At 38.7% G+C, this 5,491-nt stretch overlaps 1 pseudogene; it reads right to left on the bottom strand.

Moving 5' to 3' along the window:
• Positions 1 to 370: 370 nt before the first annotated feature.
• On the bottom strand, positions 371 to 1,370 carry LOC116900175 (annotated as a pseudogene).
• Between the last annotated feature and the right edge of the window lie 4,121 nt (positions 1,371 to 5,491).

Here is a 5,491-nt window from a genome sequence, read left to right on the forward strand (position 1 = left end):
TGTAAGCATTCAAATATGTGAACCTGTTGGGACTACAATTAGTCATCCATGATACCATTCTTTCACTTTAACATGATGTCTATTTTTAAAGTTGAGTTTCTCATAAAGAACAGAAAGATAATTTTTTTTCCTCTTGATATATTCAGCTAGCTTCTGTCTTTTGGTGGGGGCAGGGGGAGATGCAGCGAACTTTATCGATGGTATTCAAGAGAGAAGGGAGGGCTCCCTAGGCAACCTCCTGTTATTATGGGGTTCTGGGATGGGGGCTCAGTGTTGGGGGCTGAGTTGAGATGGGGACTCCTCAGCAACTGAGGGCCTCTCTCTGACTCTCAATATCCTTGCTGGGCTGTGGTAGGTGGTCCAGGGTTTCTTACTCCTTGGAGGCCATGTGGACCATGAGGTCCACCACCCTGTTGCTGTAGCCATATTCATTGTTATACTAGGAAATGAACTTTACAAAGTTGTCATTGAGAGCAATGCCAGCACCAGCATCAAAGGTGGAAGAGTGGGAGTTGCTGTTGAAGTCGCAGGAGACAATCTGGTCCTCAGTGTAGCACAAGACGCCCTTTAGTGGGCCCTCGGACGCCTGCTTCACCAGCTTCTTGATGTCATCATACTTGGCAGGTTTCTCCAGGCAGCATGTCAGATCCACAATGGATGCATTGGGGGTAGGAACACAGAAGGCCATGCCAGTGAACTTCCCATTCAGCTCTGTGATGACCTTGCTCACAACCTTGGTAGCACCAGTGGATGCAGGGATGATGTTCTGGGCTGCCCCATGGCCATCACATCACAGCTTTCCAGAGGGGCCATCCACAGTCTTCTGAGTGGCAGTGATGGCATGGACTGATGTCATGAGCCCTTACACAATGTCAAAGCTGTCATGGATGACCTTGGCCAAAGAGGCTAAGCAGTTGGTAGTACAGGATGTATTACTGACAATCTTGAGGTAGTTGTCATATTTCTTGTGGTTCACACCCAACACAAACATGGGAGCAACGACTGAAGGGGCGGAGATGATGACCCTTTTGGCCCCACCCTTCAAGTGAGCCCCAGCCTTCCCCATGGTGGTGAAGACACCAGTAGACTCCATGACATACTCAGGACCAGTGTCACCCCATTTGATATTAGCAGGATCAATGTCCTGGAAGATGGTGATGGGCTTCCCGTTGATGACAAGCTTCCCATTCTCAGCCTTGACTATACAGTTGAACTTGCCATGGGTAGAGTCATACTGGAACATGTAGACCATGTAGTTGAGGTCAATGAAGAGGTTGTTGATGGCAGCAATGTCCACTTTGCCAGATGCAGACAGCCCTGGTAACCAGACGCCCAATACGGCTAAATCTGTTCACACCGACCTTCACCATCTTGTCTATGGGAGGAGGCTGGCACTGCAAGAGATGTGGCTGTCTCTGGAACAGGGAGGAGCAGAGAACCAGCTTCTGTCTTTGTAATGAAGAATTGAGGTCATTACTGTTAAAGTTTTTATTGAAATGTTCATTTTTGATTGTCATTTTGTTTGTGTGCTAGTAGTACATTGTGTTTTATTAATTATTGCTTCATTTATTTTCTGTCTAGAGTATCTTGGGTGTGCTTTTTCTTCTGTTCAGTTAAAGCTGATGATTCCAACCTGCTGCTTAGTGTTGGTATAGTATATATAAATTCTGATAGCCTGTTACATCATAGATATTGTTTTCTTCCTCCTTCAGCCATGATAGATATTGCAGCTTATGATATAGTGTTGGTTGTTCATGGTCATTAAATTGAGTGAACTCTTCTAGAATCTATTTGTTTTTAATGTTTTTATTGAGAAATAATTCTAATAAGTTTTTCATCATATGTGCCTTTTTTACTGTTAATACTTTTTCTTTGTCCTGCATATTTAGTATTTTAACTATGATTTGTTGTGGGGATTTTTTAGGGGAGGCGAGCAGGGGAGGTCTTCTCAAGGTGGTGTTCTAAGTGTGTTGTGTATCTATTGAGAGAATTTTCTTCTGTTATCTTGTAGAAGATGTGATTTATGCCATTGACTTGGGGTTGTTACCACCAAATATATCACTATTTCTACATGTTCCTTTATATATATATATATATATATATATATATATATATATATATGCATCTGTGTGTGTGTGTATGTATGCACGTATTCCTCACTTATTGATTAATCTAATTAGTTTTCATTAGAGAACATTTCTATGGAAATGATGAAAACTTTTTTTTGTGTGCGTAGGAATACTGTCTTGATTTTTCATATTATCTGTATTTGGGGAATAATATCTGGGTTGGGGAATTTTTGTTTAGTTCTATGTCCGATATATACACAACAGGATAGTACAGAGTATGGGATATGCAATCCAGGGTGATCCTGAAGGGTGGATATGATATAGGAGAAATAAAGTCAGTTGAACAGACATGGCTAGATTAGCATGCAAGACAAGCATCTAGTTTAAGTCTGGAGGTAGTTGGTCTCATGTTTTGGACTGTCAAGACTAATCCAGTTCACTAGATATGGGACCTAGCTAGATCTGGGAATTGGAGACTGTGTGGAGGGAATGATCCAGTGGACTCACTTGGCTTCTGCTTGGTGTAATATATTTAGGACTGTACTGCATCTGGAAGTTGGATATGAGGGAGGAAGAATGATTTCAGGTCATAAGAGAAGGAACTTGTGTTGATGGGCAGGATATGTGTCCGAGCAAAAACCCAGAGATTATAATAGCACATAAAATTAAATAACTTTTTATCTCAAGTAACACATTTGCTTATTTATTATGTTTAAATATCTGCTTTTGTGGACATATCCTAAATAGAAACCTTGATTACTGCCGTCTGGGAACTCAACCTAAACCTGGGAAAATTATATATGAAGGTAGAGGCTATACAAAAATCTAACGAATGTTTTATAGTTTACTTGCCGAGAATGAATGTATGAATACTATGAAAAGAAACTAAAGCACAAGAAATAAGTATGTATTACAGACTCATAACTATCTTACCACTACCATAACCTTTAAAACTTTGTTTTATTTATGACTTTAAATTGTTATAATTATCTGGTTTTTTTATTAATTATTTATTAATTTTTACTCTCCACATTTTATCCCCTGCCCAGTCCACCTCCAGACTGGTCCACATCCCTTCAACCCCCACCCATCTCCAGAAGGATGTTCCCACCCCATTCATCCCATCAGATCTCTAAACGACCTGGGATTCCAGTCTCTTAGGGTTAGGTGTATCTTCTCTGACTGAACCCAAACCTGGGGGTCCTCTGCTGTATATGTATTGGAGGCCTCATCTCAGTAGGTTTATGCTGGCTGGTTGATGACCCAGTGTCTAAGAGATCTCGGGGGTCCAGGTTAATTGAGACTGCTGACCCTCCTACAGGGTTGCCCTCCTTGTCAACTTCCTCCAGCTTTTCCCTAATTCAACCAAAGGATTTCAGCAGCTTCTGTTCATTGGCTGGGTGCACTGCATCTGACTCTTTTAGGTGCTTGTTGCCTCTTTCAAAGGACAGTCATGATAGGGCCCTTTTGTGAATGCCCCATAGCCTCAGTAACGGTGTCGGGTCTTGTAACCTCCCCTTGACCTGGAGCCACTTTGGAGCTCTCAATAGACCTTCTTTTTTTCAGGCTCTTTTCCATTTCCATCCCTGCATTTCTTTCAGATAGGAAGAATTATGGGTCAGAGCTTTAACTGTGGGATTTTGTCTTATTAATTGCAAATACATTATATAAGCAAGATTTTCATCTGAACCTCACTTGTTAGAAGTCATAATAAGAACTAGAATACTTGTACAAGGTCTTATACTCTAAATACAAACTTTCAGTTTTATAAATTTATTTTGAAATAATTTACAGGTGTATATGGAAAGACCAAAAAGTGGTACAGAAAGGATGGTCTGTGATTTACACAGTATGCTCTAGAGTTGTTTCTCCTAAGATTTAGGAAGATATTTTAGGATAAAATGATCGCTTAGAAGCATATACACTCTATATCATGGACAGGGAAAATGTGAATGCAAACAAAATGGCCCAAGGACTGAACTTCAGGAAATCTGATAAAATTGTCTTCACAAATGAGTCTGAGTTTGTGTCTAGTTGAAAAAGTAATTAACCATCATATACATATTTACTATTTAATATTTATATAAATCCATCTTACAGATTTGAAAAAAGTGAAGTAAAATGGTATTATGAATTATAGCCAGTTTCACAGGGAGGAGATAATAAAAACGTGTTTCGACCCAATACAGCCTCGGTTAGAAGATAAGGCTTTATTGTTTGAAAGTTCTGTCTTTCTCAGGATTTAGATGCTGTGGGATCCCTGTGAACATATGATTCTTCATATTATTGAACATTTTAAAATGTAAAATGGCTAGTTTCTAACTACAAAGCAGAGAAATGCAGCCTTAATTAGAATTTGGACTGGATGATCATTGTTGCCTCTTTCACCTTTACATTTTGATTTTCAAGCAATCTAGCTCTTTTTGTAATTTGTGGAGCTGTGAAAATTACAGTGTTGATACTCACTTGAGCCTACTACTAGTATAAACTATGGAAAAGCAAATTCTTTTGACCCCTTGCTGTAATCCCCAATTAATTAATTAATTAACATCCAAAGCACTGCCTACCACTTCAGGTTCCACCCTCACTGAGAACCTCTCCCCATGCACTCCTTTCTCCTCTTGGAGGGTGAGGGCCCCTTAGGTTTCCTCCCACCCTAGCACATCAAGTCTCTGCCAGGGAAATCCATATTTAGAAAGAATAAAAATTGCTTTCATAATATATTAAAAGTACAGACTTCATAATGGTTCTGTCTGCTGAAGTTATGTTAAAAAGAAGATAGAAAAACCTGAAATCATATATTTTACTTAATTACATTGTAGGATGAAATCTAGTGCTGTCATGTACAATTTAACCAACAATAGAACAATTTAAGGCACGTAACTGAAATGAGTTTGCTAATTAGATGCAGCATTTTATAAATGTTAATCACTGATCCTGCAGAACCACAGAGCATCTTTTGATTTCAGTAATCATTTTAAAAAGCCATAAAGCAATGCAATTCCATTTGAGTTCTGAGGTTCAAAATTGAATCAAGAGAAGGAATACAGAGTTCTTAATTGTTCTTTGATATTATTTAAGCTAGTTATACTATGTTCTTATAATCATATCATCCTAGAGCCTGTTGACTGTCAACATTTTGTAATATAATCTAGAATTAGGCAAGAAAAAAATAGCATAGATATTTGGTTTCAATATAATGCAATTTATGAAAATGAATGAATAGAGGTGGGGAATTTTAATTTATTTGTTTTTCTAAGTTGCTATTATTCTTCAGATTGTAAGAAAGGGCTTTTGTTAGTGACCTTCACTGTTGCCTGCATAACCCACTTATAATCTAACTATGATGATATTTTGGGGAAAATACTGTGTTGGTAAAAATGAATTAAAATTAGAACTCTGCCTATGAAAGCAGGTGTTTA

This window comes from Rattus rattus, chromosome 5 (genome assembly GCF_011064425.1).
Source record: "Rattus rattus isolate New Zealand chromosome 5, Rrattus_CSIRO_v1, whole genome shotgun sequence".
Taxonomy (NCBI): domain Eukaryota; kingdom Metazoa; phylum Chordata; class Mammalia; order Rodentia; family Muridae; genus Rattus; species Rattus rattus.